The 27599-nt window shown below is 40.4% G+C and overlaps 1 protein-coding gene across 2 annotated transcripts in view; it reads right to left on the bottom strand.

Moving 5' to 3' along the window:
- LRRC8B (leucine rich repeat containing 8 family member B) overlaps positions 1 to 27599 on the bottom strand; it is a 74591-nt gene that overhangs the window by 32890 nt on the left and 14102 nt on the right. Inside the window, exon 1 of one of the 2 annotated variants that reach the window (XM_018045727.1) lies at positions 3243 to 3497. The exons of the other annotated variant lie outside the window; for it this stretch is intronic. The gene's annotated coding sequence lies outside the window, so the exon portion shown is untranslated. Of the gene's footprint in view, positions 1 to 3242; positions 3498 to 27599 lie in introns of those variants that run through there. 2 annotated transcript variants of the gene reach the window in all.

The raw sequence follows: 27599 nt of genomic DNA, 5'->3' as shown, positions 1-27599 counted from the left end.
CAAAATAGATTAAAGATCTAAACATAAGACCAGAAACTATAAAACTCCTAGAGGAGAACACAGGCAAAACACTCTCCAACATAAATCACAACAGGATCCTCTATGACCTACCTCCTAGAATACTGGAAATAAAAGCAAAAATAAACAAATGGGACCTAATTAAAATTAAAAGCTTCTCCACAACAAAGGAAACTATAAGCAAGGTGAAAAGACAGCCTTCTGAATGGGAGAAAATAATAGCAAATGAAGCAACTGACAAAGAATTAATCTCAAAAATATACAAGCAACTTATGCAGCTCAATTCCAGAAAAATAAACGACCCAATCAAAAAATGGGCCAAAGAACTAAATAGGCATTTCTCCAAAGAAGACATACAGATGGCTAACAAACACATGAAAAGATGTTCAACACCACTCACTATCAGAGAGATGCAAATCAAAACCACAATGAGGTACTATTTCACGCCAGTCAGAATGGCTGCGATCCAAAAATCTACAAGCGATAAATGCTGGAGAGGGTGTGGAGAAAAGGGAACCCTCTTACACTGTTGGTGGGAATGCAAACTAGTACAGCCACTATGGAGAACAGTGTGGAGATTCCTGAAAAAATGGAAATAGAACTGCCATACGACACAGGAATCCCACTGCTGGGCATACACACCGAGGAAACCGGAATTGAAAGAGACACATGTACCCCAATGTTCATCACAGCACTGTTTATAATAGCCAGGACATGGAAGCAACCTAGATGTCCATCAGCAGATGAATGGATAAGAAAGCTGTGGTACATATACACAATGGAGTATTATTCAGCCATTAAAAAGAATACATTTGAATCAGATCTAATGAGGTGGATGAAACTGGAGCCTATTTTACAGAGTGAAGTAAGCCAGAAAGAAAAACACCAATACAGTATACTAACGCATATATATGGAATTTAGAAAGATGGTAACGATACCCTGTAGGCGAGACAGCAAAAGAGACACAGATATATAGAACAGTCTTTTGGACTCTGTGTGAGAGGGCAAGGGTGGGATGATTTGGGAGAATGGCATTGAAACATGTATATTATCATATGTGAAATGAGTTGCCAGTCCAGGTTTGATGCATGATACAGGATGCTTGGGGCTGGTGCACTGGGATGACCCAGAGGGATGGGATGGGGAGGGAAGTGGGAGGGGGGTTCAGGATGGGGAACACATGTACACCTGTGGTGGATTCATGTCAATGTATGGCAAAACCAATACAATAATGTGAAGTAATTCAGTTCAGTTGCTCAGTCGTGCCCAACTCTTTGCGACCCCATGAATCGCAGCACGCCAGGCCTCCCTGTTCATCACCAACTCCCGGAGTTCACTCAGACTCACGTCCATTGAGTCTGTGATGCCATCCAGCCATCTCATGCTCTGTCGTCCCCTTCTCCTCCTGCCCCCAGTCCCGCCCAGCATCAGAGTCTTTTCCAATGAGTCAACTCTTGGCATGAGGTGGCCAAAGTATTGGAGTTTCAGCTTTAGCATCATTCCTTCCAAAGAAATCCCAGGGTTGATCTCCTTCAGAATGGACTGGTTGGATCTCCTTGCAGTCCAAGGGACTCTCAAGAGTCTTCTCCAACACCATAGTTCAAAAGCATCAATTCTTCGGCGCTCAGCCTTCTTCACAGTCCAACTCTCACATCCATACATGACCAATGGAAAAACCATAGCCTTGACTAGACGGACCTTAGTCGGCAAAGTAATGTCTCTGCTTTTGAATATACTATCTAGTTTGGCCATAACTTTTCTTCCAAGGAGTAAGCATCTTTTAATTTCATGGCGGCAATCACCATCTGCAGTGATTTTGGAGCTCCCCCCAAAATAAAGTCTGACACTGTTTCCACTGTTTCCCCATCTATTTCCACTGTTTCCCCATGAAGTGATGGGACCGGATGCCATGATCTTTGTTTTCTGAATGTTGAGTTTTAAGCCAACTTTTTCACTCTCCTCTTTCACTTTCATCAAGAGACTTTTTAGCTCCTCTTCACTTTCTGCCATAAGGGTGGTGTCATCTGCACATCTGAGGTTATTGATATTTTTCCCGGCAATCTTGATTCCAGCTTGTTTCTTCCAGTGAAGTAATTAGCCTCCGATTAAAATAAATAAATTTATATTTAAAAAAATTAATAAAGAATAGCAGGCTGAAGTGGCATCAAATCATTAGCCTGCCCAGAGTGACAAGTTAATAGCCCACCTAGGGTGCTCCCATGTCTCAGTCCTGCCTTTGCCCTCATCATAAATACTAAGTAATTATAGAGTGAAACAATAATACCAGATCAGGCTTCCCCACCCAGTTAAGCACCAACGGTATGGAGGAGCAGGCCTGGCTCTCTAAAAGATATGTGCACACAGCCTGAGTACAGACAGTGGGCCTGGAAGGGTGATAAGCAAAGCAGTGGAGACAGGGCCTCGGGCATTTCCATCAGCTCTTGACAGGTGCAGAGATTCAGAAGCAGAGGCTAAGCCTTTACCCTTCAGAAAGAAAGGAGAAAAATTCATATTTGCCAACTTACTCACCAAACATGACATCTCACAAATCTGAATAGAGAAGTGCTGTCAAATTCAGCCTGACTCGCTGCATTATAATGACAGTGAGTCAACTCGAATCAGTGATGGATCGCTGGATAAATGCCACAGCATTCTTAAATGACCTTAATATCTTATCAAACTATGACTTCACAATTCTTTTTTACGAATTAACAGTATAAGGCAACGAGAAAACGCGTGGGCCAGAGGAAGTATCAAGTTACCACCTAACAAGGATAATGTGCACCAAGTCATTCTGTGCCCACTTGATTCCCAGTTCACCTTCCCCCAACACCATAGGCTCTGGGAAGTTAAGGATGTTGCCCAGGGCCTGCCACATATTAGGTGCTCTCTAATTATTGTAGTTCCAAATCCTCCGTGCTATGATCAAGCTGACAATATTCATGTCCTGGGATGGTTTCAGTCTCATAAAACCACTGACTTCTGACCGTGATCACTGTAAAAAATGCTATATGTGCACTACCATACTGTCAACCCAATGAAAAAATAAACTGCCATGCACTGCAAATCAGACTCATGTTAAGATCAAGCTAATTTTTGACCACAAAATACAAAAGTCTAATGTTCACCAAGTACTGAATGACCACTAAACATTAAACACAGAAGATGTTTAAAGTAAACACTGCTACTCACTCATCCCCCAAAACAAGTAGTGGTTCCATACCTGGTGCTTCTTCAGCATTGAGGGAGTGCTGAGTGCTGTACCGCTTCTATTAAACTGCATCATCAAGAGCTGGTCAGATGCCTTTCTGCCTCTCACTGTGAGCTCTTAGAAGAGTTCACGTGCAAGACAGGGGCTAACACACAAGATTCTCAGTAACTGTCTGCCGAATGGAGAAAGGTGGTGGAAGGTAGAAAGGAGAAGGCTCCTATTTAATGTGCATTTAGTGAGGTAGGTATTATGGTCTCAACTCTAATGGTGGGAAAGGTGAGAATGGGAAGAAGAAGCTTGCTCAAGCTCAAGCTCACAAAGTGAAGCCAGAATTCACACCAGCTCTGACTAAGAGCCATCTGCTACACCGCCTCCCCAGTGAGCTATGTTAAAAGGAGTTTTATATAGAATGTGATAATGCTTAAAAAAAAACCAAAAACCTACAATCTATCTTTTAGAGAAACTGAAAGACACAATCTAAAAATCAGATCTGTAAAGTTTTCCTGTTCATTACTCAGTATTCCATCCAGTGAAACAGAATCACCAACTGCTCCCTCCATCCTGCTTGCCTCTATTAAGTAATTAAGATCAGCATGACAGCCACCAGAGCAGGCACGTACATCCTGCTGCCACAGCCTCTTATAGAGAAATATGCACTCATCCCTGTAATGACAAGAGGAGTAACCCAAGTTTCATCTGTATTTAAATGATGTTTTACATGGCTTTTCTTCCTGGTCTTCCTATTAAAATGAGGTGGCTCAGTAGTAAATAATCTGCCTGCCAATGCAGGAGACATAAGAGACGTGGGTTCAATCCCTGGGTGGGGAAGATCTCCTGGAAGAGGCAATAGCAACCCACACTCCAGTATTCTTGCCTGGAAAATCCCAAGGATAGAGGATTTCAGAGGGCTACAGGCCATGGGGTCACAGAGTTGGACATGACTTATCAACTAAAACAACAAAATAAATTTATGCCATAACATCTAAATATGACCTTTCTGAATGACTTAATAAAGAAGTATTGCATGCCTTAATCTGTTGGTTGCTTTGTTAGGCCTAGATCTTACCTGACACCCTTATGAGGAAGGGAGTGTAGCAGAATGGTTAAGATCAAGTTCTGTGTCATTTACCACCTGCCTGATCTAAATAAACTAAGTATCAGTTTTCTCATCTGCAAAATAACGACAATAAGAATTAAATGTTTTAAGAATTAAATGAGGTAACTATAAAAATCAAATGCTTAGCATAGCAGGAGGTTTGAAGGAAATGCTCAAAAGTGGTAATTTACTAACTAATAGGTATATCTAAAATGAATTATTTAAAGGTTGCCTTTAAAGCATTACCCTCTGGTAAAGAGAAACCAGACTGCATGTTAGGGAGTTTGGTTCTCCACCCAAGTTAGTGATTTCCATGCCAGATTTTGCAATGTATCACATGACTTCAGTTACTACAAAGTGTTGTGAAATATAAATATAAATGTAACTTACCTCAGTTATTTAATATATGACACATAGGGAAGACCAGGTATTGTGAAGCCAAAACAACCCAGGGCGATGCAACATTTTTAAAAAGTTAACCTGTCCAAGTAACCTCCACTTTTATGCCTATCTTTCCAATCAAGGTTCATGCTGCAGACAAGTCAGATACAGCTAATGTCACCCAAGGCCATGTTTTAAAGTCTATAATCACAGGTGCATACCAATGTGAATATATTTTATGCCACAGAACTATACACTTTAAAATGGTTAAAACTGTACATTTTATGTTATATATATTTTACCACAAAAAAAATCTCTCATGTAAAGAAAGTGAAAAGAAAGTGAAGTTGCTTGGTTGTCTCCGACTCTGCGATCCTGTGGACTGGACCCTGTGGACTGTAGCCCACCAGGCTCCTCCCTCCATGGGATCTCCAGGCAAGAATACTGGAGTGGGTTGCTATTTCCTTCTCCAGGGAATCTTCCTGACCCAGGGATTGAACCCGGGTCTCCCACATTGCAGGCTGACGCTTTAATCTCTGAGTCACCAGGAAAGCCCCTCTCATGTAAAACAGGAAAACTATTCTGCTTCTTTTTTTTTTTTCTTCTTGGCCATGCCTCACAGCTTGCAGGATCTTAGTTCCCAGAACAGGGATTGAACCTACACCACTGGCTATGAAAGCATGGGGTCCTAACTACTGGACCACAAGGGAATTCCCCTGCGTTAAAATGAGCATAAATGGATTACACAAATGAAATATATAGCAGGCCCCCATGTACCAGAAAACATAACACATAAAAATATACTGTGTCAAATTTGCTTTGCCCATAATTCACAAATTATTATAACACTAAATATTTCATTATGAAATTTTTGGTTATTTTTAATTGGATATATTTGAGTGGGGGAGATATGATCTCACTAATTTGTCCAGAAAAGGCATGGGTCTCTTTTATACTAAACAGCCTTATATGAAGAAGCTAAGACATTCAAAAATCTTCTAGTGACTAGTTAGATAAACACACACACATGGGATCTTTTTTATTTTTTTTCTCCTATAAGAAATGAAGAACCCACATGTTTATAAAAATCATTAATTACTTATGATGAATTTGGAAAGTATTTGATCCTCCTGTTAATCTTCTTTTATTAATAGGTCAGTTCAGCAAAAAGCATCTAGGATAGCCTTATAGGGTGTGATGCAGGGTGGAGGGAGAGGTTGGTGCTAAGGTGGAGAGACTGCGTGTTTGTTTGTGTGTGGAAGTGGTTAGAGAAGGTTCACCATAATCCTTTGTCTTAGTGATAGCAGACATACTCATTGGGCTCTTAAGAGCGGTCAATCAATCAATCCTTGAGGCTTTCATCATAACACACAATTTTGTAGGACTGCCTTGTTACTTCCTTGGTCTCTGCATTATGTGTGGCAGAAATATCCATTCAAGGCCTGAGAGAATAAAGGTAATGGTCCATATCAAATGAGAGCCAATTTAAAATAAGAAATAGCTGCTCTGCCTCTCTACAGGGCTATACTGAAGAAGGATGAGGGGAATGTAGTAATTAGATGGATGTTTAAATGAAGGAAAGTAACCATCACCATGGCATAGGGCAGAATTAAGACTCTGAGGCATCGTGCCCTAACAGAAAGAATCCCTGACTAGGTATGGGAAAACCCAATTTCTACTCTTTACTTTATATCTAACTGATCATATATTAGACAAGTCATCTCACCTCATCTGACCTGACTTCCCTCACTTGTCATGTTACAGAGCCAAATGATAGACCCTCCACTCCCAGCATCCCAGCATTCCAGCATCCTGTGAGCTGACTGACTGAAGCTGGAGCTAAGTGAGACCTAATCTGGAAAGACAACTTTGGAGGGATGAGAGTGAAGCAGGGCTTTAAGAGAAGAAAGCGATATGACCAGGAAAAGCATTAACCTGAAGGTAAATGCTGTGTTTTCTTAGAAAGAGAGTACACTGAATGGTATGCAGTTAGAAACTAATAAATTGGTCTTGCCAAAATGAGAGGAAAAGTGGGTCACTGCAAGAAAGGAAGTTCATCAGGTCAAGGATATGATGAAAGCATTGATTTTTAACTGAGCTAGAAAGGTAAGTGGGAACCATGGAAGGGTCCTAACACCACCATCCCTTAGGCAGCAGGGTTTGCCAGGATTCAGTCCCTGGCCAGTAGCTTCTCTGTGCATGCATATGCTCTCCTAGGGGGACATCCTCTATTAAGAATCATCCACATGTCCCTGCAGATGAATCCCAAACACTACACAACAAGCCCAGCTCCCTAATCCTAAACCACAGAATCACTTCCCCATTATCTTCCTGGCTACACACTGAGATGTGTGGAAAATTGAAACTTAGCATGTCCCAAACTGAACCTGTCACTTCTTCTCAACACCCACATCAAACCTGCTCTTCCTGAGTGCCTGAATATTGGAAGCAACATTAACACAGATAGCTGAATGATGCTGAAGGTTGATGGCAACATCCAGAACAATCATACCTAACCCCAAACCCTTTCCTCTATTCTCTGAAATCAATTGGTTCTTTTCTTAAACTATTCCCTTCTGCATCCCCGCTACCACTGCCTTGGATGAAGCCTGCCTCATCTTTGGAGAAGACAGCTGGAAAAGCCTCCTTTCTTGACTTCCTTAGTTCCAATTCCATACTGTAGCTAGAGACCTCTTTTTAAAACATATCATCTCCTGATTTGGTTATTTGTCATAATGTCTCAGGGGGGTGGGAGGGAAGCTGGCAACAGAACAGCATGGAAAGGAGAGCTATCCAGCCCTTTCTATGGTTTTACTAGCTCTTGCTATTTCCTTCCCCAAAGGCTGGGCAGCCTGGACCTTATTCTGCGGTTACCAGTCACTTGAGAACAGGTGTTGCTCTGTGAACGTTCTGGAGCTGCTTTAGGTGACTGTAAACTGCCCACGTTTTATTTATTCATATCTTTTGTTCCCCTAACCCTCCACTCCACCCACAAGTGAGAGTAGGAGGTTGGGGCTGGTTTTCTCTGCTCACAGTGGAAAATGTACACTGGAACAATTCCCAGGCCTGCCTCCACCGCCATCTGCAGGGGCTAAAGCAAACCACTCACTTAGTCCAGGCCACCATGTCCTACACTTTGAAATAGGGCCAATCTATACTGCCCCCATGACTTGACAGTAGTGATAAAGAAACACTGCAGAAGCACATTGCAATCAGTAAAGGTGTACATAAATGTAAAGGGGAACCCAGTAGAGAAAGCCAATTTTTTTGCTGGTAAAGTAATTTTAGAGGAGGATGCTTCTGGCCTTAGAGCACTATCCTAAATTGAAACAAAACAGCCCATGAAGTGAGCCTTATTTATACCACCTTGGTTCCAAGGAAACAAAACAGCAAATGTTACAAAGTCACTGACGCCCCCTCACATTGAAGTCCTGCTACAAAGTCAAAAAGAATTTTTTAAAAAGGCACAGGGGTCTGGGTAGAAATATGTGACCAAAACACAAAACTGCAATGGTCTCTTCACTGTGAGAAAACAATAACTCGAGTACATGGGTCTTCTCCAAATTCACCTTGCAATAATGGACTGAAAACGGGCCATTCATACTGTCAACTAGGGATGAAAGAGAGAGAGAGAGGAAGGAAGGAAGGAAAGAAAGAAGGAAGAAAGAAAGAAAAAGAAAAAAAAATAGCATCCACAATCTCTGGTTCACAATGCCAAAGAAGTGCAGCCATGCCTGTCTGCCCAACCCAGAGGCCTTTTAAAACATTCTATCAGCCGACTGCTTATCTCTTCTGGCTCCTGTTTTCCCTGGAAAGTGTGGGAAGTAAAGGATTGAGCAAGAGCATTAAGAGAGAAGTAGGTCAGTTTTGAAAAGCAAGCTCTTATATCATCTACTTTTCAGAGGTTAAAAAGTCCACCTTCACCTTGGTGTTAAATCAGTGCTTCCTATATGCAACCCTGGTTAATGGCTGCTGGTGCTCAAAAACACTGGTTTCCATTCGCTCCTCTGCTAGAGCAGAGAAATGTCTGGTTTCCATTCAGGATAAACATAGTGAGTTGTCTTTTTCTGACATTACCTTTTCTGACACCAACTGGGTAGCCTTCCACGCAATCCTCTTCCAACACTTAGGTTAGTGCAAGATTCCACAGGTTTATGTGTAGAGTCCCACAAGACCGCCCCTACTTTAGATGCCAGTCTTAAGTCCCAGAGACTCAGATGATCCACACTTCTGTCTAACGTGATTACAAATTCAGGGGTTCCCCCAACCCCCTCCTCAAGCTTGATAATTCACTACAACGATTCATAGAACTCAGGGAAACACTTTATGCTTACAAGTTTATTGTAAAGGATACAACTCTGCAACAACCAAATGGAAGAGATGCACAGGGTGAGTATCTGATGGTGTGTGTGGGGAGGGTGGCAGAGGGTGTGAAGCTTTCAGGTACTAAGTATGACACCCTCCCAGAGCCTCAATATGTTCACTAATCTGGAAGCTTCCAGATTCTGTAGTCTAGGCATGTTTCTGGAAGTTTCACTACCTAGGCATGATTGATTAAATCACTGGCCACTGGCGATTAGAAATCTCTTGACACCCCCTCCTCCTTCCTCAGAGGTCAGTGGCTAGACTGAAAGTTCCAAACCTCTAATAACTTGGTTGATTTCTATGGCAATCAGCCTCTATCTAGAAGCCACCCCAGGGTCACTCTATTTGCATAAACTAGGGTAGGGTTGAAAGGGGCTCATCCTGTGTAACAAAAGATCTTCTATCAGGAAATTCCAAGGATTTTAGGAGCTCTGTGCTATACACTGAAGGCAAAGACCAAATACACATGTATTTCTTATTATACCACTCATGGCATCACATTGCGTGAGAAGAGTCTTACAGAAGGGCTAATTCTTATTCAAAACAGGTGCAGTCTGAAACAGTGCCAAGTGGTCCAGTAAGAAAGTCAGGTTCACCTTCAAGGCCCAAACACAGCAAGCAGTCACTTAAGCCATGGATGTCCTGAGTTAATGACTTAGAGAAGTTACTTCTTAAGGGAAACCTTTGACCAGGACTTTCACATCTGGCTTTTCCAGTTTTCTATTCCTTGCTTTCACAGCATTTATTACACACCTTTATGTAATCATTCAACTGAGCTTTATTTCTCTTCAACTAAAACGATAAGCTCTAGGAGGTCTGGTCTACCTGTCTCATGCTCATCATTGTATGCCCAGGGCTTAGGAGGCAGAACTGCCATGAAATATTAAATGAGCATTAAAATAATTAAAATGAGAACCTCCCCTCCCCCTTGCTTGAAGCAAAAACCAGAACCATTTCCTACAAACACTGCATCATCTAATCTTCAAATCAACAGAATCCTCTAGGAAATTAAGTCTATATTCTAGCCCTGTCAGCTGAGAAAAGAGGTTTAGTTTAGGCATGGCCTTAAGAATAATTTGAGGCAGCTCTGGGGTTACTGAGGTGATAAGAGGAGGGTCAGACTTCTAAAAGAACCCATGAAGGACTGAAAGAACAGCAATCAGGTAGGCCATCCCCATTCCAAAGAAGGGGAGTGGTAGGGTTTCCACACACTGGGTTGGCTTTGGGCTTCAGAACTCAGAGGACTCTGTGGCTTCATGTGGTATTTTTTAGCAAAGGAGAGAAACCATGCTTTCTCTGAAAGTTTAGAGTTGTGATGGCTTCCAGGAAATAAAAGCCACACTCTCTGTCTGGAAGTTTAATACATGACTTCTAAATCAGGGTGGGGCTTTGCCTGGCTCAGTGACAAATTCAGCAGCATGACAGGTATCATCTTTGGTCAGTGACCTGGGTTTCTCCTCTGTGCACAGCACATGAATCTACTATTATTTCTCAGCAACAGACTTGAAAGTAGAAAGATGGTACCAAGAAAGCTAATGGTGTCTTTTTTTCCTATCTCTATTTTTTTCCCCTTAATCCATACACAATAAATAACATTTTTCTATTTCTGCCCGACAACATTGCACGTTTCTATCATGGAAAGTCTTTACTCATTGAAGGAAGACAACATCAAAGTCACTGTCAGTTGAACAGAGACAGAAATGAAGAGGGTCCTATGTGCCACCAACTTGGTCCCAGACAGAGATGGGGTTCAGAGAGTGTTGGACGACTGTCACATCTTTCATTCACTAGGTATCCTCAACAATCATGACCTAGCCTCTACTGGGTGCAAAGCATCATACCAGGTGCTGAAGGGGACAGAAAGGTGTCAGACTCAAGACATGAACTTCAAAAGGAGCTTATGCTTTGGTAAATAAAGCATGAATACAAGATCAAACAAATGGATTACATAGTTCTGTTTTAAGGTAGTATATACTAAGGAAATAATAGTCATTGCACAAGATTTATGAGTTGGACCAAGAAAAATGCACAGGATTTATATGAATGGGAGGTAATGGGATGAGGGATAGAAGGCAGGATTAATAAGGGGCTCATAATATTTTATGTGAAGGGATGGGGAACAAATAAAAAGGCAAAAGGATATTTCAGAAGTTAGTGAAGAGACTGGAGTGGATTTTAGTTAGTGCAGATGGAGTGGAATTTCTGAGACAATAATGGAGATGAGTGTAAAGTAGATTAGGGTTAAATATTAAAGTCTAGATTGTCAGGCTAACAATTTTTCAAGATGCATCTCAGCCCTTGGTATGTAACAGGCACCTGAGAAATAATTGCTTTGGGATACAAATATCACTTTTAGAATTAATAGTCAAGTATTTTTATGAGAGCAGAAAGGAATTTAGATTAGAACATACAGGCAATAGGAAACCATTGATGGCATGTGAACAAAGGACTGATGGAAAAAATACTTTAACGGCATATTAGTATATATTAGGGAAATTAATTTGAAAACATAAGGAAGCATTCATTGGAAAGGATTTGAGGATGACAGCAGTAAGCCTAAATCTGTATTAGGGTATACATCATGTCACCTTGTCAAATAAAACATATTGGGACTTTGAAATACCAAGTAGAAAAGCAGTTATGTTTAAAATTATTAAGCTTTCAGATTAGCCAGTAAAATGATGCAACTGGACATTTTAGATTTTGAGGGGACAGAGTTTTCCTAAAAGTCATAATTGATGTTTTCAAAAGAGAAAAGTATTTGATTAGTTTCTGTTGTTGTTATTACTGTTTTGCTGCATCAAGCGGCACGTAGGGATCTTAGGTTCTGGACCAGGGATTGAATCCAGGCCCCTGGCAGTGGAAGCATGGAGTCTCAACCATAGGATTGCCAGGAAAATTCCTGATTAGTTTCTCTACACTAGATGGTACTTGAATACTTTGGTAGAAATTAGATGTTTTGAGATAAAAATAATACTTTTAGAATTAGTAGCCAAATATTTCATGCAATGTTATAACAGAGAAGAACAGTCATTTAAAACACACACACACACACACACACACACATAATGGTGCCAGATACACAAGTGTTCATGTTAGACATGCCCGAGGCAAGCCATCCACCCAAGAGCATACTGGGCTTTTCTTCTGGAGAAATTGTTAGGCATTACGTCACTCACCATGCAATCAAATCTGTTTAAAATCAAGTTACAATTACTCTAATTATGGGCCAACATTTCATTTGTTTCACAACTGGTGCCTAATCAAACAGTTCTGTAGACTTTACCACAAGGTAACTTAATTGGAACTCCAGTACTTTGGCCACCTCATGCGAAGAGCTGACTCACTGGAAAAGACTCTGATGCTGGGAGGGATTGGGGGGAGGACGAGTAGGGGACGACAGAGGATGAGATGGCTGGATGGCATCACCGACTCGATGGACGTGAGTCTGAGTGAACTCCGGGAGATGGTGATGGACAGGGAGGCCTGGCGTGCTGCGATTCATGGGGTCGCAAAGAGTCGGACACGACTGAGCAACTGAACTGAACTGAACTTAATTAAATTCAGTGCCCAAAGAGATTTTCTAAAAATTAAATTCAGTGCCCAAAGTTTTCTTTACGTAACTGGTTTACCAGTTTAGGCATCAGAAATCTTATTTCTATAAAAATTACTACAGGAACTAAATCTAAATCAAATCAAAACATATCCATTAAAAACCATATTCTCTTTCATAAACACTTTGTTTAAATATTCCCCAGCAATAGGCTTGTGTGGACAAACCAGGAAGTGAGAACAAATATGATCACGTTGTGAAAGCAGAGTAAGATGAAAGAATACATTTGGAATCTGCTGAAGTACTATTAAGATTCCATGTAAAAATTCATTTCTATGGAAACATCAATTTATATGAAGTTGTAATAGGAGGAATTGCAAAAGGAGAAGTCTCCATTTTGTTGTTTGGCAATTCCCCTCAACCTCCTATGCAAATGCCTTTTCCTGCAGCTGGACTGGCTCATATGAAATGACGCTCACCCACCTGCCTGGTGAATGGAGAACAGGATTAAGCTATCATTTTCATGATACAAAGTCAGTCCTAAAAACAAAACAAAACAAAACAATCGCAGTCTTTAATGACTTACTTTGGAGAAATGTGCCTTTTGCTTCTAAGGTAACAAGCAAATCCCATTCCTCCTAATGGTTTTGCCGAGATTTCTGTCATTCCTTGTGATTTACTTTAAATGATAACTCCTTAAAAACAGGAACCATATTTTACTGTTCAATCAGTTTGTTTTTTCACTGAGTATCAAGACTCAGTGACCCAGACATAACAAGAGTTATATGTATCTAATGATTATTTTTATTGTTCAAGAAAAGTGTTATCAAACAAGACTTGTCACAGATCACATTCCCCTACCAAGCAGAATCATAAGCACCTGCACTCAGAACCTTTTCCTTCATTCCTAGAGGTCTGCCTTGTGGAAGAGGCAGCTGGAAGATACCTGTGCAAAAGCAGAATGAATTCCCCGCTTACTGACAGCGACTTTTATTCTTATTTTTAATTTTAAGCAGGATTTGACTAAGTTTACTATAAAAGTTGCAAAAAAGCAAAATGGCTGTCTGAGGAGGCCTTACAAATAGCTGTGAAAAGAAGAGAAGTGAAAAGCAAAGGAGAAAAGGAAAGATATTCCTATTTGAATGCAGAGTTCCAAAGAATAGCAAGAAGAGATAAGAAAGCCTTCCTCAGCGATCAATGCAAAGAAATAGAGGAAAAACAGAATGGAAAAGACTAGAGATCTCTTCAAGAAAATTAGAGATACCAAGGGAACATTTCATGCAAAGATGGGCTCAATAAACAACAGAAATAGTATGGACCTAACAGAAGCAGAAGATATTAAGAAGAGGTGGCAAGAATACATGGAAGAACTGTACAAAAAAGAGCTTCACGACCAAGATAATTACGAAGGTGTGATCACTTACCTAGAGCCAGACATCCTGGAATGTGAAGTCAAGTGGGCCTTAGAAAGCATCACTATGAACAAAGCTAGTGGAAGTGATAGAATTCCAGTTGAGCTATTTCAAATCCTGAAAGATGATGCTGTGAAAGTGCTGCACTCAATATGCCAGCACATTTGGAAAACTCAGCAGTGGCCACAGGACTGGAAAAGGTCAGTTTTCATTCCAATCCCAAAGAAAGGCAATGCCAAAGAATGCTCAAACTACCTCACAAGTGCACTCATCTCACACGCTAGTAAAGTAATGCTCAAAATTCTCCAAGCCAGGCTTCAGCAATACATGAACTATGAAATTCCAGGTGTTCAAGCTGGTTTTAGAAAAGGCAGAGGAACCAGAGATCAAATTGCCAACATCTGCTGGATCATGGAAAAAGCAAGAGAGTTCCAGAGAAACATCAATTTCTGCTTTATTGACTATGCCAAAGCCTTTGACTGTGTGGATCACAATAAACTGTGGAAAATTCTGAAAGAGATGGGAATACCAGATCACCTGATCTGCCTCTTGAGAAACCTATATGCAGGTCAGGAAGCAACAGTTAGAACTGGACATGGAACAACAGACTGGTTCCAAATAGGAAAAGGAGTACGTCAAGGCTGTATATTGTCACCCTGCTTATTTAATTTATATGCAGAGTACATCATGAGAAAAGCTGGGCTGGAGGAAGCACAAGCTGGAATCAAGATTTCCAGGAGAAATATCAATAACCTCAGATATGCAGATGACACCACCCTTATGGCAGAAAGTGAAGAGGAACTAAAAAACCTCTTGATGAAAGTGAAAGAGGAGAGTGAAAAAGTTGGCTTAAAACTCAACATTCAGAAAACTAAGATCATGGCATCTGGTCCCATTACTTCATGGGAATTAGAGGGAAACAGTGGAAACAGTGTCAGACTTTATTTTGGGGGGCTCCAAAATCACTGCAGATGGTGACTGCAGCCATGAAATTAAAAGGCACTTACTCCTTGGAAGGAAGGTTGTGACAACCTGATAGCATATTAAAATACAGAGATATTACTTTGCCAACAAAGGTCCGTCTAGTCAAGGCTATGGTTTTTCCAGTGGTCATTTATGGATGTGAGAGTTAGACTGTGAAGAAGGCTGAGCGCCGAAGAATTGATGCTTTTGAACTGTGGTGTTGGAGAAGACTCTTGAGAGTCCCTTGGACAGCAACGAGATCCAACCAGTCCATTCTGAAGGAGATCAGCCCTGGGATTTCTTTGGAAGGAATGATGCTAAAGCTGAAACTCCAATACTTTGGCCACCTCATGAGAAGAGTTGACTCATTGGAAAAGACTCTGATGCTGGGAAGGATTGGGGGCAGGAGGAGAAGGGGACGATAGAGGATGAGATGGCTGGATGACATCACCGACTAGATGGACATGAGTTTGAGTGAACTCTGGGAGTTGGTGATGGACAGGGAGGTCCTGGCGTGCTGCGATTCATGGGGTCGCAAAGAGTCGGACACGACTGAGTGACTGAACTGAACCTAAGTATAGAAACAATGCAATACTTCCATAGACATTTCTTAGGTAAACAAGCTAGGCTTCAACAAGGAATCAGGTACTCCCTGTTAGACAATGCACAAACACAATGCAAAGGCGAATAGGCCAGTGCTCCTCTGTAGACAAAGCAGACACTGCTGCTACACATGAGAATGAAATTTAAAAGAAAAAAGAAAAAAAAACTATGAATGTCAGTGACATCCATGGGCACTATACCTGCTTGTATAAACCGTGTGCATATAACAATATGCATAATTAATTATGTGGATAGTGAATTCAATAAACATTTGAGAGCCTATTCTATGCAAGAACTGTATTATTCCTAAGAAAATGAGGCAATTCTATTGTCATGTCTAAAGACACTGCCTCGGGGTCTAATGAGCCCACCTGTAAACTGATAAAGTCAGTCAGTACTGAGGCAGGTCAGTGGCCTGGACAGTCTCCTTCTCCCTGGCATTTCGCTCTCTGCCGGTTACTCTCTCCCTGTACTTTCCACTCTAGTGCCTTTTAGTTTACATTTGTATTCACTGGATTCTCTTGACAGGGGAGAATTTATTGAACATTTGCTATGTTGTAGGCTAAACAGGACAAGAAGGAATGACAGTCATTAAAGGAGAATTCATTTTTCTTTTGTATTTCATCTCATATCTACCCTTCAAACACTCAAAAATTAGGGTGACGGGAAATATACACAAAATGAATAGGGAACAGAAATATATATAATCAAGGATTGAACAGGATAGTTGAAACAACAGTGAGATACATCTGCATAATGCTTTAAAGTTTATGGAGTAATTTTTCCCATAAGTCATTTAAATCACTCACTTGACTTTACTAAGGAGACCAGCTCAGAGAGAAAAAACAGCTGCTTAAGTCAGATATATGGTGAACAAGAGCTTGATCTCATTACTGACCCCAAATACGATGGTGTTCTCACTATTAATGCTGCCTCTCACAAAGGCCAACAGTAAGAGTTCAGGGAATGGAGAAAGCAGCATAGGTGATGTATATCTGAGACTTTGGGAATATGATGGAGCTGGATCAAGAAGAATTCCAGTTGGGGAAGGGCAAGATCAGGGAGGTCCTGAGTGAGGAAAAGCAATGAGTCAGCAGGTCCCACTGATGACTGATGGTAGTCTTCTAGCCAAATGGAAATGACTTCACAAAGACGTATAAGGACACTTTTAAGACTTAAGATCTCAGAATAAAGAATATAGTTTGTCTTGACTCACAAAAGAGAAACACTATATATCCTTAAATAGAATGCAAGGAATGTTTTAGGAAAATGAACCTAGCGGGGCATGGGAGATCCCCTGGGGCAGGAGAAGGGAGGGGAGACAGAATGAAGGCAAGGGAAGCAGGTAGGATCCGACTGCAGTAATTCAATAACTGAGGAGTGGGGACCCAAACAGGGGAGTGTCGGTGAAAATAACAGGAGCGAATTTAAGTAGCAGTAACAGAAAAAAACTTGACAAGTATTGGCTGATGGGAGATAGGAGGAAAGGAAATAGGAATGAAGTTGGGTGAAAGGCTTTATCATGAAGTGTGAGTTAATATTCAATTATTCATTGGAAGGCCAATGAGCAATCTGGTGAATTTCACTTTCACTTTGATCAAGGATAATTTACTATCATAATAAAGGTTTTATTTCTTTATTAGGGGTTTGGCTAGGCTAAGTTTTGACTGAGTATTGCTCTTGGGAATGAACCCTGTGGGAAAGTTGAAGAAGGTGGGGTGAAAAGGCCACTTAGGTTCAGATCACAAAGAGACTTGGGTACCATGCTATGGAACCATGAAGGTTTTTATACAAGGAAGTGAAATGATCTGGTCAGTGTTAAATTTCAAATTTAGAAATTTGGTATTTGCTGCTTTGGTAGCATGGGGGATTCATTAGAAGGGAGAAATGTACGAGACCAGATCAATAGTCCAAGGGATAAAAACAAAAAAGAAGGTTTGAAGTAAGATGTGACTGAGTATGAGAAAAAGGGGAATAAAAGCAAATACTTTAAAGTACCATCACTCTTTCAAGCAGGTACTTTGCTAAATAGTTTATGGGCATGGATCCTAGGGCTACTCAGAACTAATCAGGACTAGTGGCAAACCCAATGTTAAGGAGAGCCAGGACTCAAGGACAAGTGACCACCCTTGTTTTGGACCCAGAGTCAATGGTGAAAATTGGTCAGTGGAGAACGGTTTTTAAAAATACTGAGTTTGCAGTACCTTTCAGGTGGTGAGCTTTGGTAGGCAGTAGGAAATAAACTGGAGCCCTGTGGAGAGGAGAACATATGAATGAGTTGTTAGACTGTTTTTGCCACTGACTTTGGCCAATGTTGGATTCAAAGGCTTGCACTTGGTAATTTGGAAAAAAATAAGTTATTTAAGATAAAGGCTCGCACTTCGTAATTTGGAAAAAAGTAAAAAACTAAATGTAGACTGAGTCTATCTTCTATAAAAAGTAGCTCACTTAATACTTTCCTTTGTGAATATTTCTATTTAAAGATGAGACAATTTAATTTTTTTGAAGGCGATCAAGTTGACTAAAATATAAAGTCTATATGTTATAAAACACACACACACATACATGCCTCTTAAGGTGGCTTTTACTTGTCTGCCCAAATGGAGGTAAACAGGATTAAAAGACTTTAAATATGAACTTCCAGTCTCCCACTGCAGGTGCTCACTGCCTTCCTGATCATGAATGGACAAGTCTCTAACAAAACGTGTAAGGGAAGAGTTTTCATTGTATACTTCGGTGTAAAAAAGCTGCTCTCTCTCACGCTACTTAAACTTCATTTTGTGCTCTAAATTTACTGGTTGGTTGCAGAAATAGTGAATATATTTAGCTGATCAACAGAGTTAATAGGAACAGGAAGGAATTTAAGATGTGGTATGTGTTGTATATTTATAAATATCAATCTTTCCTTTGCTAGCTTTGATAGAATTGGGAAATGTACCCTTGGGGAATCCAATTCTGAAGAATATTTCCTGTTTTGTTCTTCTCTGTGTAATTTATCTCTGTTTAATGTACTACATAATTATTTTGTCTAATTTCTGTGTCTACCCACCAGGCCCAGTAGGCTCCAAGAGCACAGAGCTTTTATCTGTAAAGTTCAATGACATATCTCTCTCTAGCTTTTAACTCAGATAATAGGAGCTCAGTAAATAACTGCTGAGTGAATATATCACAGTCCTGTGATTACTGTACTTCACAGACTTGACATGTGTTTTTCCTTAGCAATCATGACTCAATTTCCATATTCTAACTTCATCTTGAACCATGATTTCTATTTATATACTCCAAAGAAATTCTTTTAGGACCTATATCATTGTGAGATTCTGTAGGGCATTGAAGGTTACTGGTACAAAAAAATGAACGTGAGAGAAATGGTAGCCAAATATTACACGTTCCCAGATTCTCCAGGTGATTCCTCTGCCACACTCTGTCTTACAAGGAGTTATGATTCTTCTACCCTCCTACTCTGACTTCTTGTTTCCTGACCTCAGTTCCTGTTTTCAGCATCTGCTTCAACCTAGACTTCCTTTTGGTAATCTGACCCCAGGGTACCTGAGTTGAACATCTGTTATTTTCACTGCTTGACATTTTAAATTTTTTTGGTGTGTGTGGTTAAATCTAGAGGATGGTCTAAGCCTATATTTCTTACACAGCCTAGAAACTCACATAATTTAAAGTTACAAGATAAATATTATAGACTACTTTCCCCTAAAGGTTCTTATTGCCCTTCCCTATCCCCCTCACATAAAACCTAATAATTTCCTCACCACTCTGCTTGATGGGATAATCACAGTGATCACTTGCATTCCTTATTCTACATAAATTTTTTCCTCTGGTCAACTGCATTTGGTAAGTAGGAATTATTATACAATCAAAGAAAAGAGGAAAACTACCACCAGTCTCCAGATGCATACAGTGAATGAAATTAAAAAAGACCTCACACTTAGAAAAAAGAGAGATGTATTCTAAGCTACAAATTATCCAGTTGCTGTCTAGATATGTTAGAAAAAATATTGTGTTTGTGCACTCTTTGTGAGATATAGTCAGCACATAACCTAGGCTATGTGTTTTAAGTCATTGGATTTGGCCTAATTTAATTCATAGGCCAGCAATTCCAAACACATCAATTTTATCAGCAAGGCAATGTTTAGGAAGCTCATCAGCTGCAGAGAAGATGATGCACTTGACAGCGCTCCTTTCTTGAGCAATGACTCAAATCAGTTAGACTGAAAATAAATCTAGAGGGCACACAGCTGTCAGATAGCCCAAAGGAGTCCTCTGAGCAATAATGTGATTCATTTTCCTCTATCTGTTTGCTTCTGCAAACAGGATTGCAATCCAACAAGTACATTTTCATCCCACTATGAAGGGAGAGCTTTTCAGTGTCACAGAGAGGGCTCTGTTGGGTTCCTTTGTACTTACAGGTATGGGAAACTGTGCATAGTGATTTCTTGATTTTATTTAATATTTCAATGATCTACATCAACCAGTTACAAGAAAGGGCTCTAAAATTAGAGAATCATATTTTTTCAATGTTTGACGCACCAAAGTTTGAGGCATAGACAGGTACCAGACCATCTACTGGGTATAGGTCACTTATTTATATTGTAATATTCCTAAATTGGGCTTCCCAGGTGGAGCTAGTGGTAAAGAACTCGCCCACCAATGCAGGAGACAAGAGATGTGAGTTCGATCCCTGGGTTGGAAAGATCCCTTAGAGGAGCACGGCAACCCACTCCAGTATTCTTGCCTGGGGAATCTCATGGACAGAGAAGCCTGGTGAGCTACAGTCCATGGGTTGCAAAAAGTCGGACACGACTGAAGCAACTTAGCATATTCCTTAATTATTAACATTTTATTATGGAAAATTTGAAACATACACAAAAGTAGAGAGCAGTAGTAAAATAAAGCCTGTGTGTCCATTACTCTGACACAACGAACATGATACCCACTCCAATGGGATTATTTGAAACAAATTCTAGATATAATCCTTTATCAGACTTATTTTAGTCCTCATCTTCAACAGGTAAAGAATTTTTTAAAAACATAAGCACAACATCATAATCATTCCCAAGAGTGTACTGGTACGCATTTAACAACCAGTTCTCTAGCCAGAGGAGGAGGGTAGCCCTTGCCAATTTCAAGGGGGCTGAAAACAAATATACAGCATATATATGGTACTTCCACTATGCAGACATATTGTATATGTTGTTGTTCAGTTGCTCAGTTGGGTCTGACTCTTTGCGACCCCATGAATTGCAGCATACCAGGCTTCCCTATCCTTCACCATCTCCCAGAGTTTGCTCAAACTCACGTCCATTGAATTAATGATGCCATCCAACCACTTCGTCCTCTGTCGTCCCCTTCTCCTCCTGTTTTCAATCTTTCCCAGCATCAGGGCCTTTATGAGTTAGCTCTTTCCATCAGGTGGTCAAAGTATTGGAGCTTCAGCTTCAGCTTCAGCCTCAGTCCATCCAATGAATATTCAGGGTTGATTTCCTTTAGGGTTGACTGATTTGATCTCCTTGCAGTCCAAGGGACTCTCAAGAGTCTTCTCCAACACCACAGTTCAAAAGCACCAATTCTTTGGCGCTCACCCTTCTTTATGGTCCAACTCTCACATCCATACATGACTACTGGAAAAACCACAGCTTCGACTAGATGGACCTCTGTTGGCAAAGTAATGTCTCTCTTTTTAATATGCTGTCTAGGTTGGTCATAGCTTTCTTTTCTTCCAAGTAGCAAGTGTCTTTTAATTTCATGGCTTCAGTCACCATCCACAGTGATTTTGGAGTCCAAGAAAATAAAGTTTGTCACTGTTTCCACTGTTTCACCATCTATATGTCATGAAGTGATAGGATCTGATGCCATGATCTTAGTTTTTTGAATTTGAGTTTTAAGCCAGCTTTTTCACTCTTTTCTTTCACCTTCATCAACAGGCTCTTTAGTTCTTCTTCACTTTCTGCTATAAGTGTGGTATCATCTCCATATCTGAGGTTATTAATATTTCTCCCAGCAATCTTGATTCCAGCTTGTCCTGGATCCAGCCCAGCATTGCACATTATGTACTCTGCATGTAAGTTAAATAAACAGGGAGACAATATACAGCCTTAACGCACTCCTTTCCAAATTTTCAACCAGTCTATTACATGTTCAGTTCTATCTGTTGCTTCTTGACCTGCATATGGGTTTCTCAGGAGACAGTTAAGGTGATGTGGTATTCCCATCTCTTAAAGAATTTTCAACAGTTTTTGTGATACACAGAAGTCAAAGGCTTTAGCATAGTAAATGGAGCAGAAGTAAATGTCTTTCTAGAATTCTCTTGCTTTTTCTGTGATCCAATGGATGTTGGCAATTTGATCTCTGGTTCTCTTGCCTTTTCTAAATCCAGCTTGTACATCTGGAAGTTCTCAGTTCACGTACTGTTGAAGCCTAGCTTGGAGGATTTTGAGCAGACCTTGCTGATATGAGTACAACTGTATGGTAGTTTGAACTTTACGTATACATTATACATGTAAAAACCTTAAGTAGTTTACACATTTATAAATAACCTTAAGAGCACAGATAATAGCAAATTATAGAAAAATAAATAGGAAGTGATAAGTTTTGAGTGTCACTTTAACACTTTAAGTTTGTGTAGTTTTTTGAAGGCTGTGTTTAACAACTGGCTTGCAGAATTCCTGAAAATATAATAATTAACTCGTCAACTCCATCATACCACTGAATCACAACCAAATAATTAACAATTCCTTCATAGTACCAACTATCAAATTTCTCTCTCAGCTCTTTTCTCTTAGCAACAGAGAAACATATTAAGTAGGAAGGAAGAGGGAACTTTGCTTCAGAAAGCTACACCAAGGTGTCTGGCTTTCTATTGGCTTCGGTGCTACTGTATGTAACTCAGTCTGCTGTTAAAGGCTGCTTCCAGGAAGCGAAATTACGGGCTGTCAGGCACATGTGCCGCAAAAGAGTTGGACACAACTGAGTGACTAAACAACAACAGCAGTGTTTTTATTTCACTTTTACTGCCCATTCTCAGGCACACAGGACAGAAAGGTTTAAAAAGAGCAGAGGAGGAACTTGGCAGATGGGAAAATAAGCCCTTTTCAGGTAGACAACCATAAACTGATGAAATGTTCTACAAGAAAGATTCCTAAGATGTGACGCCTTCTGTCACACAACCATCGACTCTGTTTGTAAAAGCCCTTTTAAATGTGCGTTCCAGAGTGGAAAATGGCATGTCAGATGTGATGGGGCCAAATAAACCCCCAAGTGGGGCTGCTGTCATCCTTGATGAAGAGGCAGGCTGTACTGCAACTCCACTTTTAAGTTCACAGTCAAGTGAAACTCAAGTCTAGAAAATGAAGTGGTGTCTGCCAGTACCACCCAGACTCCAGAGAGTCTGGACTTCGGCAGAGACGCCATTAGAACATGATAAGTCCTGGCCCTCATCAGGACTCCAGAGAGTCTGGACTTCAGAGGGACCCAGACTTCATCAACTCCTCCCAGCACTAAATCTGTTCCCACACTGCCTTTCCAACATCCTCTCCCACTATGCCTCTGAACACGCCCTTAATTTCAAATAGGCAGCCGACTCATTGTCCAAAAATATGTACCGTTGTTATATTTTAAGCTTTTTATTATGAAAAATCCCTAATACATACAAAAGTACAAATAATAGTACAAGGAAGTCCCATGTATCCTTCCACTTAGTTTCAACAAGTAACAAACTCTTATCACACCCATGCTCAGGATTAATTTTGAAGCAAATCCTGGACATCATTTCACCCACAAATATTTCAGTACTGTATACTGAAATATACAGTATTTCAGTTCTGTCATGTACATCTCCAGTCAGATATTTCCCTTCTACTCCCCTCACCTTTCCAAATCCTGTCTCATCTGACGAGGCTCACTTGGGTCTCTCTTCCTACACTGTTTCTCCACTGAACCTGTCACCTAGTTATATGTCTCCTTGGGCGCCTCTCTTATTATCGTCCGGTTGTTCCTGCCCTCCTAAGCTGTACACTCACAATGTCATTAGCTTGCAAAGCAGGAAACTGCTCTACACTGATAGTGAAATGATGATGCTCAGTAGGAAGCAAACTGAGTAACAACCTGGTTTTAGAAAGTTTATAAAAACGTAGCACACCAATCTCACACAGCATATCGACTCAATTACTTGTATGGCAAACATCTCATGGCATAGAGGAGGGTGTGCCCACGAAGTATGATAAGCCAGAAAGAACACTAGACACAGAGCTAAAAGAACTAGTTCTTGTTCTGGTCCTACTGTTTGTATGTTATTCTGGGGTATGTTGAGTGACTTCTTGAAGTTTTCCCATAAAATAGGAATTAACTATAGCCATTTTCTCTCTCTTCTCCTCACTAGACTGTCAGACGTGCAGGCGTACATGCTCAGTCATGTCTGACTCTTTGCAACCCCAAGGACTGTAGCCCGCCAGGCTCCTCTGTCCATGGGATTTCTCAGGCAAGAATACTGGAGTGGGTTCCTATTTCCTTCTCCAGGGGATCTTCCCGACCCAGGGATCAAATCCGCATCTCCTGTGTTTCCTGCATTGGCAGGCGGATTCTTTACCTCTGAGCCACCTGGAACTCTCAGAATCAAATGCAATCATATATGCAAAGATGGCTTTGTATTTACAAAGCATGTTGTTGGCCATCTGACTTGATAACAAGGACAACTATTGCTTTCGATCTTGAATACATGAGAAGAGATTTAAGCTCTCAACAGGGGAAATGGGAATGTGAAAAATAGAAGGCAGATGAGATTCAGAACTAAAAAAGTTAACCCCTGGGGGAATTTAAAAGCATACCTAGAGTCTAGTTGCAAAAACCACTGCCTTGGCAGTACAGTGGTTAAGACTCCATCCTTCCATTGTAGGAGACATGGGTTTAGTCCCTGGTCGAGGAGCTAGGATCCCCCATGCTGAGCAGCACAGCCATAAAAGAAACAAAAAACAAGACAAAAACAACCAACCAAACAAAAAAACCCAACCCCCCCGCCACTGTTTTATAATTAAAACAGACACATTGAAGGTTCTCTAAAAACAGACTGCAAGGGAAGCAAGATGTCAGCTATTTAAGAAAAATTCTTGTTACTTTAATTAAATGAAAAGTCAAAATTCAACATTTGATGCCCTCTTTCAAATAAAATTGCAGAATTGTCCAATAAAATGGCTATAATTCTGAGTTTATTCTCTCCTAGGACATTTTCAAAGCCTTTGACTTCTCAAATTTTCCTTTTGCTTTGCCAGAGAATAATCATTACTATCAAACTGCAAATACTTATCATATTACACTAAACACTACTTAAATTACAATAGAATCAAGGTCTCTCCCTCCTCCAGTAAAAAAAGAGGATAGACAGCTTTATCCAAAAAATGCTGTTCTTCAAATGACACTGCAAGCTATCATTGGAGGTCTGGGAGAGACAGCTTCAGCCTATCTAAACCATCCATTAGAATATTAATATTATAAGCTTTCTTGCACCTAAATGAAAAATACAAGGAATGAGGAAAAGGCTTAAATTTTATAAAACTCTGGATAATTTAGGCCAATGTAGAAAACAGGGTTTTTCAACTTTGAACATTAACACAATTTAGCAATAGTTGGTAAAAACAACAGCTGCTAAGCGTGGTAAACCCAAATGAGATTATTAGGTCAAAAATCACAGAAATACACAGAGAACATTTCAAAATTGCCAGCACAATGACAACAAAGCACCAAAAAAAAATCTCATTAAGAAACAAAATGTTTTCAGAAAGAATTTTTTTTTTTTTTGTAAGACTGCACCATGTGTAACATCTCCGAGGACTTCACTTGAGAGGAAAAACACAGAATCAAAAGGGAGAACTAGAGTGGTTTCCTTCCTCTACTCCCTTTCCCCTCTCATCATCCTCTACTGCACACACCAAGTAACTCTCTGCATCCTTACAACTCATCCTCTGTTCACACACACACCAATAGAGATTGAAGAAAACAAACAACAACAACAAAAATCATTTTTCAAAAATGAGATCATATTGTTAGAATAAACTTTCTCTTATCTAGATGCTTTAAGGAAACTACCAGTCACTGATTCAGTCACCTTCATGCACAACAAGACAAGAAACAAAGGAGTTCCAAGGCTTCTAACAAATAACAATGGGGATTTTATACCATCTAGACTTACGTGGCTTTCAGGATTGTTACCCATGCTGATCAATTATCATGAAAGACTTTTCAAAGTTAAAGTTTACATATCACAAAAAATATGCATTAAAAATGTGAAGGACCATAATATTTTTACATGTTCATTTGCGGGATAATTCAAGGTTGAATTTCAGAGAATGTGAAGATTGAACAAAACTCAGGCTAAAACAAAGACTTACAGGCTTTTCCAATCTACTCCTGGGACAGCTATAATTTCTTCTAACACTGTAGTGTTTTTTGCACAGACAAATTCTTTGTCTGTAGTGTTTCTGTACAATCAATAACTATCCAAAAACCTAATCTTCAAGGCTTAAGTAATTTGAATTACTAACTAGCATTTGAATTAAAAATAACTAGAAAAAAGTCCATCTAAAGCCTAGTTAGGTGAAACAACTTATTATAAATCATCAAAAGACAAATGAAACAGGACTGGCCCTAATAGCTCCTCCTAGGTAGATAAGACAAAACAAGCCCAGTGTTCTATGAAGCGCTTATAAGCAGCTGATGTGAGGCTGAAGTAGTCAAATTCACTATGCATATTGTAACACTCAGTCATGGAAGCTGATGCTCACCAAAGATAATCATATGTTGCATATTCTACTAAGCCCTTCATATCAGTGAACTTATTCATGCTCCCAACAACGCCATGAGGCTATCTCCACTTTACAGATGAGGCAACTGAGACAGTTACGGAATTTATCTATGTCAGCACAACTGGCAAACTCAGAAGACCAGCCAGAATGTGCATAATCTTCAAAGAGATCTTTGAGAGGAATAAAAAGTAGCTCAGCATTAACCTAGACAGCATCTTAAAAAGCAGAGACATTACTTTGCTGACAAAAGTCTGTCTAGTCAAAGCTATGGCTTTTCCAGTAGTCATGTATGGATGTGAGAGTTGGACTGTAAAGAAAGCTGAGTGCCGAAGATTTGATGCTTTTGAACTGTGGTGTTGGAGAAGACTCTTGAGAGTCCCTTGGACAGCAACGAGATCCAACCAGTCCATCTTAAAGGAAATCAGTCCTGAATATTCATTGGAAGAACTGATGCTGAAGCTGAAACTCCAATACTTTGGCCACCTGATGGGAAGAACTGACTTATTGGAAAAGACTCGATTCTGGGAAAGATTGAAGGCAGGAGGAGAAGGGGGCGACAAAGGATGAGATGGTTGGATGGCATCACTGACTTGATGGACATGAGTTTAAGCAAGCTCTGGGAGTTGGTGATGGACAGGGGGGCCTGGCGTGCTACACTCCATGGGGTCACAAAGAGTCGGACACAACTAAGTGACTGAACTCACTGACTAACAACTCAACAAAACGGCCAGTAGTAAACATGCATTCGTTCATTCACCTCTTCCTTCAGTCATGAGTGGAGCAGCAGAGGTCAGCAAAATGCCGAAGGAGAGTAAACTCTTATCCTGCCTAACGTCTTCCTTAACTCGGAGCCAAGTGACACAGTGTCTCAGAACGCCAGCTTGATTGTAAAAATAGAAATAGTTTAGCTGGCCTACTTTCTACCTTCTCACTGATGATAATATCAAATGCAATGGATACTGCCTCCTCCCAGGAGGCATCAGAGAACAGCTGTCCATGAAGGGAGAAACTCCTGGCAAATACAAGCTCTGTTCTCCCCACAGAACCTACCCAACGAGCCCACAGTTTCCCAGCCTTCTGGGAAACAAGGAGCTGTGCTGTGTGGAGTGACTACCTGGTCTCCACAGACCTCTCCTCTGCAAAAACAGTCATTATTCTTCCCACAGAACCCACACTACTTTCCCCAAGTCT

Source organism: Capra hircus, chromosome 3 (genome assembly GCF_001704415.2).
Source record: "Capra hircus breed San Clemente chromosome 3, ASM170441v1, whole genome shotgun sequence".
NCBI lineage: Eukaryota > Metazoa > Chordata > Mammalia > Artiodactyla > Bovidae > Capra > Capra hircus.
The sequence above is the reverse complement of the archived record's forward strand: the minus strand, read 5'-3'. Positions and strand labels throughout refer to the sequence as shown.